The sequence below is a fragment of the Macaca fascicularis genome, chromosome 3, assembly GCF_037993035.2.
Source record: "Macaca fascicularis isolate 582-1 chromosome 3, T2T-MFA8v1.1".
NCBI lineage: Eukaryota > Metazoa > Chordata > Mammalia > Primates > Cercopithecidae > Macaca > Macaca fascicularis.
The window spans coordinates 8472164-8489191 of NC_088377.1; the positions used below are offsets into that span (position 1 = coordinate 8472164).

At 37.8% G+C, this 17028-nt stretch overlaps 1 protein-coding gene across 6 annotated transcripts in view; it reads left to right on the plus strand.

Annotated features, from left to right (window-relative positions):
• Positions 1-17028, plus strand: part of ERG (ETS transcription factor ERG) — a 281329-nt gene that overhangs the window by 141920 nt on the left and 122381 nt on the right. The gene's annotated exons all lie outside the window — the stretch shown is intronic.

Genomic DNA, 17028 nt, shown 5'->3' on the forward strand with positions numbered 1-17028 from the left:
CTTGTCCTGGAAGTCTGACTTCTGTCGACTACATCAAATGGGCTCCTTTGTCCACTGCCTTCTGTTGGGTTCAGCAAATGAGAGTCACCACAAGGAAGCCTGAGAGTAGGAGGAGAGAACTTGGGCAGTTTTTTCTCCAGCTTTCTCTCTTTGGTCATGGGTTGGCAGTGACTTTTTCTCTCCCTGGAAGGCCACAGCTCCTACAGTTTATCCTCGCCTGTGTTCACAGTTACTGCTGCTGCGTGACTGCTACCTCCCTTGCCTTTGTAGGCCTGAAAGTAGTAATGGCTTCCTGTTCTTGCTAGCCCGGGGGACTTCCTCACCCTTTGGTTTTTACTAAATTCTACCTTTACCGTTGTAAATTCTTTCATTAAATTTTGTTCACTTACCTATTTGAATATGCTATATGCCTCTTATTACAGCCCTGGTGGATAAATAAGGGTGTTTTCCAAACTCTAGCTGTGTGTGAGAGTTCTTATTGCTCCACATCTTCACCAAAACTGTTAGTCTTTGTTTTGGACATTCTGATGTATCTGTGGTGTTATTTCATTCAGGGTTTAATTTGTGCTTCCTGCTTTACTAATGAAGTAGAAGACCTTTTAATATATTTAGCGAGCAGTTGGAGATCCTCTTTTATGGCTGCCTGTGCAGTTTCTTCCCTATTTTTCCATTGACTTGTGTGTCTTATTTATTTATGGGGGTTCTTTACATATTCTGGATATGAATAGATTAGATTAGATGTGTTAAGGATATCATCTTCCATTCCATGCACTGCCTTTTGATTCTCTTAATAGTGTCTTTTGATGGAAATAAGTTTCTAATATTTTTCTTATTTTAATGCAGTTCAGTTTATTAGTCTTTCCTTTACACTTAGTGTTTCTGTGCCTTGTTTATAGAATCTTTCCCAAGTCAGCAACATAGTCTTCTATATTATGTTTCAGAAACTTCATAGTTTTTGCCTGTCATATTTAGATTTATAGTTTGTCTGACATCAACTTTTGTGATGTTATGAGTTACTTTTCAAGTTTCTGTTTCTCATGTGGATTTCTCATTTTCCAGCATCATTTACCAACAGTTTCTCCCTTTCTTAACTGCTCTGCACATTTGTAAAAGATCAACTGCCACCTTTGTCAAAAATCAAGTGTGTCCATATATGTATGAATCTGTTTCTGGACTTTCCTTTCTTTTCCGTGGTCTGATTTGTTTCTACCTGCATGAACACCGTTCTGACCTAATTGCTGTGCCTTGATAAAAATGTTTAGTAGAGCAGGTTGCCCTACCTCACTCTTTTTTTTTTAAGATTTGCCTTTTAAAAATTGATATATACACGCACATATACATACACACACACACACACACAGTTATAGGGTACACATGATAGTTTGTTACATGCATAGAATGTGTAATGATCAAGTCAGGGTTTTGGGGTGCCTGTCACCTTGGGTATTTCCCATTTCTGTGTGTTGGGAATATTGCAAGTCCTCTTTACTATGTGATTTGAACTATACAATACATTATTGTTAAGTATAGTCAGCCTACTCTGCTATACAATATCAGAACTTATTCCTTCTATCTAACTGTATGTTTGTACCCATTGTCCAAACTCTCTTGATCCCCACTCCCTCTCTCTGCTCAGCCTCTGGTAAACATCATTCCACTTTCTATCTCCATGAGATTAACTCTTTTAGTTCCCACGTAGGTGTGAGAACATGTGTTATTTGTCTCTTTGTGCTTGGCTTATTTTACTTAACGTAATGACCTCTGGTTCCATCCATGTTGCTGCAAGTGACATGATTTCCTCATTTGTACGGCCAAATAGTATTCCATTGTGTATATGCACCACATTTTGTTTACCTTTTCATCAGTTGATGGACATTTAGGTTGATTTCATGTCTTTGCTATTGTGGATAGTACTGCAATAAACATGGGGATGCAAGTAAATACTCAGTAGTGACATCTCTGGATTATATTGAAGTCTTATTTTTAGTTTTTTGAGAAATCTCTCTACTGTTTTCTATAGTGGCTGTACTAATTTACATTCCCAACCACAGCATAGAAGAGTTCCCTTTCCTCTGCATTCTGGCCAGCATCTGTTATTTTTTGTCTTTTTAATAATTGCCATTCTAACTAGGGTATGATATCTCATTGTAGCTTTGATTTTGCATTTCCCTGATGATTAGTGATGTTGAGTGTTGTTGTTTTTTTTTTTTTTCATATGCTTGAGGGCCGTTTCCTTGTATTCTTTTGAGAAATGTCTATTGATGTTCTTTACCCACCTTATAAAAGTTTTTTGTTTTTTTAATTGTTGAGTTGTTTGAGTTTTGTGTATATTCTGGATTTTCTCTTACTAGATGAACAATTTGCAAATATTTTATCCCATTCAACAGCTTGTCTCTTCACTCTGCTGATTGTTTTGTTTCCTTTGCTGTGCAGAAGTGTTTTAGTTTAATATAGTCTCATTTGTCTGTTTTTTGTTGCATGTGCTTTTGAGGTCTTAGCCATTAAATCTTTGCTTAGATCACTGTCCTGAAATGTTTTTTCTGTTTTCTTTTAATAGTTTTATAATTTTGGGTCTTAGGTTTAAGTCTTTCATCTACCTTGAGTTGATTTTTTATATATGGCAAGAGATAGACGTCCAGTTTTATTCTTTTGCCTATGGATATCCAATTAATCCAGCACCATTCATTGGGAAGAGGGTGTCCTTTCCCAGTGTATGTTGTTGATACCTTTGTTGAAAATCAGTTGGCTGTGAATATGTGGATTTATTTCTGGGTTATCAATTCTGTTCCATTGGTCTATGTGTCTGTTTTTTATACCAGTATCATGCTCTTTCAGTTACTAGAGCCGTGTAATATATTTTGAAGTCAGGTTATGTGATGCTGCCAGTTTTGTTGTTTTTGTTCAGGGTTCCTTTAGCTCTTCAGCCTCCTTTTCGCTTTCATACAAATTTTAAGATTTTTTTTCCTATTCCTATGAAAAATGACTTTACTATTTTAACAGGGATTGCATTGAATCTCTAGATTTATTTGGGTGGTATGGTCATTTTAATGATATTAGTTCTTCTGATCCATGACCATGCAATGTCTTTTTATTTGTTTGTGTCCTTTGCCATTCCTTTCATTAGTGTTTTGTAGTTTTTTTGTAGAGATTTTTCGCTTCCTTGGTTAATTTTTTTCCTAGATTTTTTTTTTCCTTACAGGTATTGTAAATGGGAATTTCTTCTTGATTTTTTTCTTAGCCAGTGCATTATTGGGTATATAAATGCTACTGTTTTTTTTTTAAATGTTGATTTTGTATCCTACAACTTTACTGAATTTCTTTAGTAAACCTAAGAGTTTTTTGGTGGAGTCTGTAGGTTTTTCTAGATGTAAGATCATGTCATCTACAACGAGGGACAGTTTGACTTCTTTTCCAGTTTGGATGACTTTTATTTCTTTCTGTTGCCTGATTGCTCTGGCTAAGACTTCCAGTCCTATATTGAATAGAAATGACAAAAATAAGGATCCTTGTCTTGTTCCAGTTCTTAGAGGAAAGACTCTCAGCCTTTTCCCATTCAGTATAATGCTAGCTGTGGGTTCATCATGTATGGACTTTATTATATTGAGGTATGTTTCTTCTGTACCTAGTTTGTTGAGAGTTTTTATTATGATGCAATGTTAAATTTTATCAAATGATTTTTCTGCATTTATTGATATGATCATATGGTTTTTGTTTTTTTCTATTGATGTGATGTATCATAGTTATTGATTTTTGTATGTTGAACCATCCTTGCATCCCTGGGATACATCCCACTTGACCATGGTGCATTATCTTTTTGATGTGCTGTTTTCAACCTGCTAATATTTTGTTAATAACTTTTGCTGAACAAAATACTAGAAAACTGGTATTCACCAGAAATATTGGCTCGTATCCCTGCTGAACTGAAGTGATGTTCATCAGGAATACTGGCCCGTAGTTTTCTTTTGGGTTGTGTCCTTGTCTTATTTTGGTATGAGGGTAATGTTGGCCTCATAGAATGAATTAGGAAGAATTCCCTCCTCTTTAATTTTTTGGAATAGCTTGGTGAGGATTGGTATTAGTTCTTCTTTCTAAGTTTGGTAGAATTCAGCAGTGAAACCATCTGGTCCTTGACTTTTCTTTGTTGGGAGATTTTTTTTCTTATCCAATCTTATTACTTGTTATTGATCTGTTTAGATTTTCATTATCTTTCTGATTCAATCTTCACAGATTGTATGAGTTCTGAAATGTATCCATTTCCTCTAGGTTTTCTAGTTTGTAATAGTCTCTGATAATATTTTGTATGTCTCACTCTTCTTTAAGAGCATGTTGTCTGTTTTGAAGTCTGCATTTCCATACATATTTTAGAATCACTCAAGTTTCACAAAAATTTTGTTGAAATGTTGATTGCATCTACATTGAATCTATTGATCAATTTGAAGAAAATTATATCTTTGATTATTAAGTTTTTCAATCCATGAATATATCTGTCCATTTATTTTGGTCTTCTTTTAACAATATTTTGTAGTTTTTGGTGTAAAGGTTCTGCACATGTTAGATTTATTTCCATATTGTAAGGTATTTTTAATGCTAATGAAAATAGTATCACTTAGAGATTTTGATTTCTATTGATGTTTATGCTGATATATAGAACCAAAATTCTATATTGACCTTGTATCTAGCAAAGTTTTCAAACTCAGTTATTAATTCTAATGATTTCTTTCCAAATTATCTTAGAAATTCTCTGTAAAAAAATGGTGTCATCTGTAAATAAAGTTTTATTTACTTTTTCCCAATCCTTTAACATTTCATTTCATTTCCTTGCCTTATTTACTAACCAGGACCTCCAATTCAATTTCAGACAAATGTGGTAATATGTGAGGTTTCTTTGTCTTTTCCCCCAACTTCAAAGGATTAAATTTTAAAGTTTTGACGTGAAAATGCATGGTTTACTGTAGATTTTGGTAGATTCCCTTTATCAATTCATAGGATTTATAAGCTTCCTCTTTATTTCTAATTTACTAATAATTTTTAATATGAATAGATATTGAATTTTATTAAATGCTTTTCTTCTGTTTAAAATTATATAAATTTTCTTTACAATGTAAATTTGATTATTTATATTGATTGAAACAAGTTTTCATTCTTAAAATAAATCCAATTTGTTCACAATATATATATTATTGTTTTATATACTTTTGGGTTTGTTTTCTAGAATTTTATTTAGGATTTTGCATCTATGTTTATGTATGAAATTGGTCTATAATTTTCCCTTTTAAATTATTTTCTAGTTACAGTTCGGTATTAAGCTTTCTTTTGTTTTATCTGAAAAGCTTATGTAAGACTGGCATCATTTTTTTAAATGCATATTAGAATTTGCTGATAAAGCAGTCTGGCCTGGAACTAACTTTCTTTCTTTCTTTTTTATTTTTGTAGTTGTCCTTTAAGAGGTCTGAGATTTTTCAGTCAATGTCTTTAATAATTATAGGAGTTCAGGTTTTGTGTTTTTTCTTTTGACAGTTTTGGTAAATTGTATTTTCCAAGGCTATTATCTATTTCAACTAATTTTTCACATTTATTGATAGGAAATTGATCATAATATTCTATTATTCTTCCAATGTCTATAGCATCTGTACAAATAGTCCCCTTTTTATTGTTGACTTTGGTTATTGTAACCTTCCCTCTCTTCTCTCTATAATAACCAGTGACTTATACATAGCTAATCTTTTCTGAGAACCAGATTGGGTTTTGTTTATCTTCTCTACCATATGCTTATTTACAAATTTTCTTAATTTTGTTCTCATCTTTGTTATTTTTCTTCTTCTTTCTTTGGGTTTTTCTAACTTTTTTGCGATTGATGCCTTTGCCTCTTTCCTATGGAAGCTCACCAACAGAAACAGTAACATTATTTGCTCCACTTCATATTTACTCTTCTGTTTTATTTGCAGAACCAAGCCTTGTTCAAGTTAGTATTAAAATATAAATGACTCCTACAACCATCTCTTTATGCAGTGCCGTAAAATGTGCTCTAATCAGAAGGATTTTATATTATGTGTTTTTAATTATTCTTGTGAATCCTCAGTGCCCAAATGAATTAGCAATGAATATTTGTCTGTAGATGTCAGGATATTTCCTCATACTGATATATTTCTCAGCATAACCTCCCCTTTAATTTATTTGCTCCTTTCATGATGAAACAAATCCTTTACCCAATTTCACCTGCGATCTGAATATTCCCTATATTTTGGGAACTCAACTCAAATTTCTTTTTTCCTAATTTTTTTTAACAAGTTTCACTTGTTATCTTACTAACAGTGTATTTAATAAAGTCGATGCTCAATAAATACTCTTGTCTCAATGAATAAGTTTCAGCCTCTTTGTAGCCATATTAATATATTTATGTATCCTATAAAGTCTAATTGGCAGCCTATCATAAGTTTTTTTTTTAGGTTTTTTGTTTGTTTGTTTAGTTTTTGATTTTTTTTTTTTTTGAGACGGAGTCTTACTCTGTCGCCAGGCTCGAGTGCAGTGGCGTGATCTTGGCTCACTGCACCCTCCGACTCCCTGGTTCAAGCGATTCTCCTGCCTCAGCCTCCCGAGTAGCTGGGATTACAGGCACACGCCACCATGCCCAGCTAATTTTTGTATTTTTAGTAGAGACGGGGTTTCACCATAGTCTCTATCTCCTAACCTTGTGATCTGCCCGCCTCGGCCTCCCAAAGTGCTGGGATTACAGGCGTGAGCCACTGCACCTGGCCCGTAAGTTTTAATTAATATATTTAAATTTTCTTGGCATGTCAGTATTTCTATGTTGAAATATGAATTAGTTTAAAATACTTCATCTGATTACAAAGGTAGCACACACTTGTTTTATCCCAAATTTTCTCAACTGTTTGACTTGAAAAGGGGGCAGTTACTCCATGATCCAAACCTCAAAACTGAAATTTGTATTTTAAGATGTTTTCTCTGTTTATACTAATATACATATGTGATAATTTTCTAAAACTTATTATACTTTGAATATTTTCTATGCAGTAGATTAATATCTATCTCATTCTTCTTACTACTGTGTAGTATAATTATCCAATATCTGATTGAAAGACATAGTTTATTTTCGTATTTTACTGTTACTGAGTGTGTAATAGTGGACATTCTTTGTACTTATAACTGTCTATTGTAAGTATTTCTTAAAAAATGGATTTCTAGAATATCAATCACGGAGTCAAAGGATAAATTATTTTATTCCCATTGTACATGAATGTCAATGCTCATTCCTTCACATTCTTGCCAATGCTGCAAAATATTACATTTTTTCATTGTTGTTATCTGGCTAGGCCCAAATATCGTGTGGTGGTTTATTTATTTTTATTTTCTTTAATCTGTTTTCACTTTTCTTGGATGGTTTACACTTATGGATAGTAAACTCCTGTGATGGTGACTCGTGGTCATCCAGGATCTTTTGCATTGTGTGGGTTAGGATGGGCAGGACACACTCTTGTATATGTACCAGCTGTTGGTCTATGTGATGTTTTTCAGGTCAATATATTCCATGTGACAATATACCTTCCATTTGGCTGACAGCGTGTCATGCACACACTGCCCACACACAATTATATTACAAGGCTGGTAAAACTGAATTGCTCTATTCCAGTGGTTCTCAACTGGGACAGTGTTTGGTTGCACCTTCAGGGACAGTTGGTCATGTCTAAAGACAGTTTTGGTTGTCATAATTGGAGTCAGTGAGGTGTTACTGGCATCTAGTGGGTAGAGGCCAGGAATGCTAGCAAACATCCTGCCATGCACAGGACAGCCCCCACAACAGATAATTAACCCGAAATGTCGATGCTGCCAAGGTTGAGAAACCTTGTGGTCTATTGCAGTGACATTTTAGTGCTTTTATGATTTATTGCATCACAAGTGTACCAATTTGTGTTAATTTTAACATGTTTATTCTTGCTCAAAAATTGGGATGTGTCTTACAATTGATTGATTAGGAAGTATTATGGTGAATTTTGATTGGCAGAATTGTTTTTTCTTTCCTAGTGATACTTTAAATCATGATGTGCTTTACATCTTACCATCCAAAGTATTAGATTTCAGGAAATATGATATGATTGTGTCTTATCTTTTATGTCTACATATGTATAGTCTAATTTCAGTGTAGGAAGTCTCATGTGTAGCATGACAGTGTAACTGCTGTATTTGTAGGTATTAAAAATCAATCAATGCCTAGGTTTGGACCCACAGGCATTCCACTTTGAGCCTGCTGTAAGGTAAAACACAATATCCAGTGTTGGAAATAATTTCATATTTAGTTTTATGTTAAAGTAGTTCCTCTTAGATTTAGTAAATAGACAAAATATTGATTGAATGTTCAAATTTAGGGCGGAATGATTGATTTATTCATTTGGAAGGTTATGAATCATTCCTGTATCTATTGATTTTGTTCTTCATTTATATTCATTACCTTTAAATTCAGGAAAATTATTGAAAATTCAGGGGGTTTCAATGTTAGGGAAACATTTGTTAGGTTTCTAACTTCTTCACAGTAAACCTTCTGTGTTTTCTTATATTTATAAGCAGTCTAATGATCCAGTGAATCCCTTACATACTGAATGTTGGGGAAAGGTCATGACAGGAATATCTAGTTTTCAAATCTTGGTTTGTTAAAGATCAGAAACCTTCCTTCCAGATCTTGGTTTGTTCAAGGTGATGATTACCTAAACTAAAGCGTATTCAGACGATGGCTGCTTGATTTAGTGGAGTGAGCTTTTATTCCTGGCTCTTATTGGAGAAAATCTGTAAGTGGTCAGGGGAAAATGGATTTCAATGTGTACTGTCAATTCCTTTTTTTGCATTTGTAAGTGAGAAAAAAATTAGGTGGTTAAAAGGTGGCAGTTTTGAGTTATTAAGAATGATCTGGATTAGCCTCAGCTTCCATGGGTCACTATGAGGTAGCCGCTGATACTTCACATCTGGTTTTGGTTTGCAGTAACTGACAAAGAAGCACAATGTATGTATAGCCCTATTGTTAGTGTCGTTCCACTCTTTTAAAGACAAAAAGCTCCCCACTCCAAAAGTACAGAAATATTTTCAACTCCAATTTACAGATTAGGCAAAACCTCCTGAGTTAAGGGTCACTAAAGGCAGCTGAAAAATGTCTTTGCGAACTTCTCAGTGTTCTGGCTGTTAAAGAAAAATAGTAAAATAAAAAGAGCTCCCCAGTGTAAGAATTCCATAAAACAGAGAGTGACGTGTGAGATGCATTAATGCTTTCCATTCCTGATGAAAAGCTTGAACAGCTTTAAGTAATGTGGAATCCAGTATCTCAAATCCTAGCTCCGTCTGGGAGGTGAGCTTTGGGTGCCCTGACTCCCTGGGATTGGAACAGCAACGCGTTGTCTACAGGCGTTCCATATGTGAGTTTAATTATGATAACTTGACTTCTTTAAAGAAGCTTTATAGATGTTTGGGGAGAATCCCACTCAGGACTGTGGGTTTTCTTTCTCCTGCTTTCCTTGGGAAAGGAGCACACAGGACCATGGTTCTCAGAAAGGGAGACACATTCTGTGAACCTGTGCACGTCCCTGTGCCCACAGCGAAGGCCCTGTCCAGTGGTCAGCGAGGCCCACCATTGCAGCCTTCCAGATGGCTCTCATTAGAGTCAAAATTGACTGAGGGAAGCCCCCGGGGCGTCCTGCAAGCCTTAGAGACCATGCTAGGGACAGAGCCCCTGATTTCTAGGAGCTAATGTTTCAGAGAAAATAATAACAGCGCCTTCTAAACACTAGGGCTTTTCTTTTTAGTAACTCAAGGTAATGAACCCCCACCCTCTCCCTCTGCTTCTCATTTACCACCCCCATTTCTCTGCAAGTCGCAGAGGGGAAAATTGAAGTTTTCCCACATCTCCTTGGGAAAGTAATCTGAGGTTGATGGGCAGAGATGTTTCCAGAGAATGGGAGTGGGGTGCCAGCAGCGTGGAGGAGCTTGGGGAGCTGCTGGCATTGGGCGTAGAGTGAAGATCAAAGTTAGGGATGGGGGAGGAGGGTACCTACTCTCATGGGGTAAAGTGACCCTGAGGCACCTCTACATTTAATGGGTCCAGAAAGAAAAAGGGTGGAAAAGAATAGGAAGGAACTGTTGATGTTCCCTTCTTAGGTCCTTTCCATTGGGTCAAAATACTGTTGTAATTTTGGCATATTTTTCTCTCTATCCAATATGCAAGTTGTTTGTTTGGCTGAATACTGCTTTGCTTCTTTTCTGCACCTTCAGTGACCGACAATGCTTAGCACATAGCCAGTGTCAATCAAGATTTGATGAATGGATGAATGATCATACAGAAGGAATATTTTCTGCTGTAGCAACATTGTAAAAGTTTCTTCTTGAGTAAGGAATCTTCTGATGGTATGCCAATGCCCGGTCATTGTATAACAAATCACTCCAGGACTCAGTGGCTTAAAATCACAATGATCACTTTATTATTTAGAATCTCTCATGGTTCCAGAGCTTGACTGGGCTGAGATAGATATTATTTGCTTGGAGTCTCTTATAGGTTTGCAGTCAAGTGCCAGCTGGGGCTGGATTGATCTTGGTTTCTTCGTTTATACCTCTGGGGGTTGATGCTGGCTGTGGGCTGGGACTGATACCCGGAACAACTACAAATGGCCTCGTCACGTGGCTTGGGCTTTCTCCCCGTGTGGTGGCTGAGGTTTAAGAGTGGCTGTTCCCAAGAAAATCAAGCAGAAGCTCTATTCAGGTGGAAGTTCTTATCACCTTTCCGAGGTAGCCTTGGAAGCCACATAGCTGAACTTCTGCTGTAGTCACAGCCCCACTCAGATTCCAGGAGTGAGAACATGGACCTCACTTTCTGATGGAAGCAAAGCCAGTGTCATTTTATAGAAGGTTATGCATGAGGGGAAATCCTACTGGGCCATCTTGGGAAATACAGTTGCCATGGTGACATGGCAAATGTCTAGAAATGCAATCAATATGCCATTCTAATGGTTTCTAATAAGTACGTGTGAAACCAACCCAGTTGCCTAAATAGTTTGGCTGGAAATAATTTTAATCAGAGTTACTTTGGAAAATTACAAGGACTAAGCTGTATACAAATGGGAGCTATTCTTTTATATTGAAATCCAGATAAATCTGCTGTAAACTTATCACGATGCCAGCAAAATAGAGGATGTATACTCATCCACTCATCCACTCATTCATTCATTCGTTCTTACAGCTGGTATTTTTTTTTTTTATTGACTATCCACTTGCTTACAGGTAATATTAGCTCAATTATTGAGACGAAAATCTCATAAGATACAGATTTGGGAGGTCTCTTAGAGAAAATTTACCTTCCTCACTTCCCAATGACCCAATCTGAGAAGACAGCCCAAAAAAGCCACTTCCACAGCTCAGAGGGCCTGCAGCGAGATTTGGGAGAGAGGTGGTGACAGTGGGGAGAAGAGGGGTGGGGAGCAGATGACCTCCTGCTCTGTCTCTCTCTCTCATCTATTCATAGATATCAATACCATCCATTGTGTGTCTGTGTGTGTGTATATGTGTGTCTGTGTCTGCCTGTCTGTATGTATATACATGTGTGCGTGTGTGTGTGTTTATATGTGTCTGTCTTTGTGTGTATGTGTGTGTCTGCATGTGTGTGTGTGTGTCTGTGTGCCTGTGTGTATGCGTGTCTGTGTTTGTGTGCTTCTGTGTGTCTGTGTGCATATGTCTGTGTGTATGTGTGTCTGTGTGTGCATGTGTGTGTCAGTTTAGATGTGTGTCTGTGTATATGTATGTGTGTTTATGTGTGTCTGTATGTATGTGTGTTTATGTCTGTCTGTCTTTGTGCCTGTGTGTATGTGTGTCTTTGTGTATGTGTTTTCACATGTGTGTGTCTGTGTGTCTGTGTGTATGTGTATGTGGGTCTGTGTGCATGCATGTGTCTATATGTTTGTGTGTGTGCTTCTGTGTATGTGTCTGTGTGTGTATGTGTGTATGTGCATGTCTGTGTCTGTGTATGTGTACATGCATCTGTGTGTGTGTGTCTGTGTGTGTGTGCATGTGCATGTGTGTGTGTGAGAGAGTGATGGAGGAGCCATTGGTTCCTCACAACTTAAGTCCCAGCTATCATCTTAACTTTGTGGATGGTCAGCAGGCATTTTAAAAGCAAATGAAGGCACTCATGCTAGGTACGTTCTGTTCAGAACTGAGGGACTGGCTGGTGCTTTGGCCATAGCTGGGCCTGGCCACATCCCTTCAGGGGAGCCACAGCTGGCTGGACTGAAACTGGCTGGGCCTGTCCCAGAGCCCTCCTGTCAACTGCTGTTGAGAGAACCTTACCTATCCCAGGGGAGTCCCAAGGTCAAGTCAAACTCTGGGTTCTTGAAGGGCTCTCCTGGACTAGCCACTGACACAGCCAGTATTGCCCTTCCCTGATACTCCTGGCTCTGTGGCCGGCTTCGTTCATTCATTCGTTCATTCACTCATTCAGCAAGTGCTTGTTGAGGGCCATCACTGACGCAGTCATGAGGGAATCTCTGGGGCTCCCCTCCCAGTGTCAGCACTGGGGCTCCAGGAAGATGGGTGCCTTCCATCTCCAGTGCATTTTAGTTTCTTCTTTGAACAAACCTGCAAAGTTACTGGTTGATTGAAAAAGGAAAATTGGCACAAATGAATTAAATGACGCATTGGGGTCACCAAGCAGTTGGGGATGAAGCCAAGGTCCCTGATATCAGGATGCTGCACGGACTCTTCCGTTCGGAGACATATCACGAAGGCTCCCCACCTCCAGTGCGTGCCAGTGACCCCTCCTGTGAACTAGAGGTTAGCCCTGCACTCACAGTCCTCAGTTCCTACCTAAGCCAGCTCATCATTAGCAATTCGTATTGTGCTTGCTGGCGGTGCAGAGCCCAGGGTCGCTTTTTCTCGAGCCAGCGTCTTTTATCAGCAGTTGCACCCCAGTGAAGCTGGAACTGGAACGTACGACTGTTACAGGGTCCAGGCCTCCTCCCATCTAGTTTGCGATGCCTCTCACATGAAAAGGTTATGTTTGTTTCCCTTTAAAAATAGCAGATGAGCAGATGAAACACTGCCTTAATTATCCTTCTGTAGAACACATTGAAAACGAGCCTCCCTGTTCTACTGGCAGAGCGAGAGGAAAATGTATCCTAAACCGCAGTGGGTGAAGCCTCTTCAGATGTCGGTCAGAACCTTACCCACACCCAGCCCTGCCCGACAGCCCTGAACACAAACAAACAACTGTCACCCATTGACCTCACGATTCCTTGGTATATGAACCAAAGTGGGAGGGGAGAGAAAAGGAAATACTGCAGATATTTTCAAGTACAAGCAAAGACAGAAAGAGGAAAGTTGCAAAATTGATTATATTTCTTTTTGCTTAAGTGTATAATGTTTTGATGACCAAAGAGTCAGTGTAAATGTATAATAAGTGTAAAAATATAATATTTTCAAGAAAACCTGCATATGAAGTTTTAAGGCTTATTTTACTTCATATATACATAAAGTACCATTTTTAGAAGCGATATACTCCATGCATATTCCAAAATACTACGTGGTTTTTTTGAGAAAGGAAGGGACCATGAGGTATTTTTCGCATCTAACGTATTATAGTATAATCCATATTCCTCCTATAACACTTACTTCTGGAAAGGATCTACTCGTTTCTGAGTTTAGGCAGGCACTAGCCCTGACGTCAGTATTGTGTACAGAGAAAACAAACAGCCTCTAAATTTACCGAATTTGATGCAACTCACATTTGGCAACATATCGAACAATCTAAAATTATTGTAAAGTGGAAAATTGTTCAGGCTTTAAAATCATTAACAGTGGCATAAAGCAATTATACAATTTGCATGGTCAAGTCTCACCCCCCAGATTTATGCCTTGAATCTTATATTCAGATCTGTGTCGTTCATCTTTACTCCTAAAACATGTATATTTCTTTATGTTCTATAATAATGAAGAATTCAAATTTTTCCAAAAGAAAACCCATTTCTGCATTATAAATGTTAGATCTTAATTTTAACAAGTAAAAAATGAGACCACTTGGTGAAATAATGTCAATTCGAAGAATTTAAATCAAGAATGAGGCATACTAGTATGCGCTCTAAAGGCCTTTTTGAGGGACGTTTAGCACCCTCTAGTGACAACAATTCAAGCCGTTCAAAGGGAACTTCCCTACACGGCTCACGTCTGGTTTCTAGCTGGCAAGTCAACAATGCAGTGTAGTTCTTTGGGCAGGAGGTGGTTGCTTCCTAAAATCCTTGAGGCAGGATTATTTTTGTAGCTGTAAATAAAAGCTAGAATAATCTCCACCAGGCAACTGCGCAGTGGGAAAACCATGATTTATCCCTATCGGCTGTAATATTTTTTGACTTATCACGGCCAGTCCACTCCGAAAGAGCATTTCTAGTACCCCTTGAACACTGCAGCCTTTCCCAAAAGATGTGCTGAGATCTGTGTGGGCATCAGATGACAACAACCAATTTACTGACATCATCGTTTCAGTTCAAGTCGGTGCATTTAACAGGATTTAACAGATTTTCATATGAGTGAATTGGAAAAGAACTGGCCTGCCTTCACGTCAGCTGCACCTCTGTGTCCTCTGCGTTGCTTGCAGTAGGAGATGATACAGTGTGGAGAGGGTGAGGTGTGGAGAGGGGGTGAGGGATGAGGAGGGCTCGGGCGGAGAGGATACCGTGTGGAGTGTTCCATGTAGCAGTTACTGCGCTGAGACAGACTCCCAGTGTCCTATGCTCCTGACTTCAAGCACAGGTACAGGGCTTCATTGCATCCGCAGGTAGCCTGGTGATACTCATGCAAATACAAATGAATTTGTGGCAAAGATTTTTTGCCTTCGCTTCATTTCTGATTCCATTTGTGATAGAAATAAATTAGCAAATAAATCATCGGATGAGGTGATGTCGAATTAAAGTCCACCTCAACCGAAAACTAAAAGCCGATTTTAGGAAGCAGCAGGAAAAATTATTAATGCAGGCTTCTCCATGAATTTCTCTCAGTTGAATACCATTATAGTGCCACTTATGATCTTTCTTTAAGAAGTAATCTGTATTTTCTTTGAAAATAATTCATAAAATAGTGACAGATTAAGACAAAAACAAGTGATGCTGTTTAGTATCTTATAGGTGAGATTGACACAGTTCTTAAAAAATCATTTAAAATTCTGGCTAGAAATCAAACAAAATTAATTTCAACAACCTGGGATAAATTGTCAGTTCGGCCAAGGATGGTGACAAGGGACAGTACCTGGGAAAGCATACTTTGGATCTGAGTCGGGGGTAGAGGGGGATGCTAGTCAGATACTTTCATGACTCTTAATGATGTGCCCTGTGGGTATGCCAAGCCTTATGGGCACCAGTGGCACCGTGATGTCTGTAACATCTGTGCTCAACTATACCCAGTTACATGGATAAAGAAGTTGAAACTCATTTAATGGTTTCCAAAATATATAGAGAAGCCTAATAATTGGAACAATACATTTAAAATTTCTTTTAAACTAAATAATGGTGACAAAATAATTACTCTCCTCTTAGATTTCTTTCTTAAAACCACAGATAGTACATTGGCATATTTGGAGTCCTTGATAATGGTTTTAATATTCCTGAATTTTTAAAGTCATGTGGAGTTGAGTAAGAGCAAAATTGGCATAAACTTGAGAATGTGTGGGATGCTTATGAAATTGTGTTTATTGAAATCATTGCTCCATGTGAGCTGATAGAACTGAACTGACGTGTGCTTCAATATTAAGGAAATTGCAACTTGCTGTTGAGAAGTTGAGGATTTGGTATGTGATAACAGCTTCCTTGGTTTCTATTAGTTCAGATCAACCAAGAGACTGAAGAATACATTCACCACTTAGAGAAAGTGTTGAAACAATGGTTATTTAAATTGTAATTGGATTATTTCTTAATGTGCTGCTGGGGGATATGGCACTCCCCCCAACCCCCCACCCCCGCACACACACACATGCTCATACACACACTCACACACTCATACACACATACTCACGTAGTTGTATCCAATGGAGTGAAGCTATAATTATGAAGTATGCCGTGAACAGAAAAGCCGTCCTTAAACAGCACTGACTGGGTGCCCTTGAGGGCTGAGCGTGTCTTAATGCCACGTATGTTCTCAGGCAAATCCACCAACTGCTGCGGATGGGAAAGTTCCACAGAGTGCTGGAGTTTTCCATTGTGCGGCAGCCCCAGATGCTTGATTCTTATCTACAATCTCAGGCATGTTCCTGGCAAAAATCCTTGGGACGTCGTTCTTGCAGGGCTCTCATGAATAATCCAAACACTATGCATTTTAAATTCATGTGTCATCTTAAGGACAATATACAGCACTTTTATCCTATTGTTTTGTCGTTAAAAACCTGCATTTCATGGGTTGCTCCCAGGCTCGAAGTTTTACATGTGCAGAATTTGAGGAGACAGATAAGCTTCCCGAATGCCGAGACACGTGGTAACTGGATAGAGCCCTGTAATCCTGGCTTCCTGAGTGCCTACCAGAGTTCCTGGCAGGAAAAGGTGTGCCATTAATATCACCTGAATGGATTAATGCTGCATAGATGGCCTCCACAAAACTCATGAGCGTTTCTGGGTTTTCTTAATAAAATGGAAAAAAAAAAAATAAGAGCTCGATGCTTGTTGTAGACATTTAAAAAAGAACATGCATTTGGGTATGCATGCATAAAAGGTTTGACTCCTACAAGTATTGTGGGCTGCACTTTTTCCAGAACATGCTTGTATCTTTCAGACATTTACAAAAATGTACAATATTGCATGTTACTTACGTATTTTTATATGAGGATATAATTTATGTTTATTACAAATTTATGTTTTGAAAATATAAGTGAAGCAAAGAAGAAGGGGAAAAAGCAAGAAGCTTCTCTGCCACTAGTATTGTAATATATATAGCTGTCAATATTTTTACTTTGCCTTTTTATTTATTTTTTATTTTTTGACTGTTACAAAAGGTTATTTAACAAAAAGT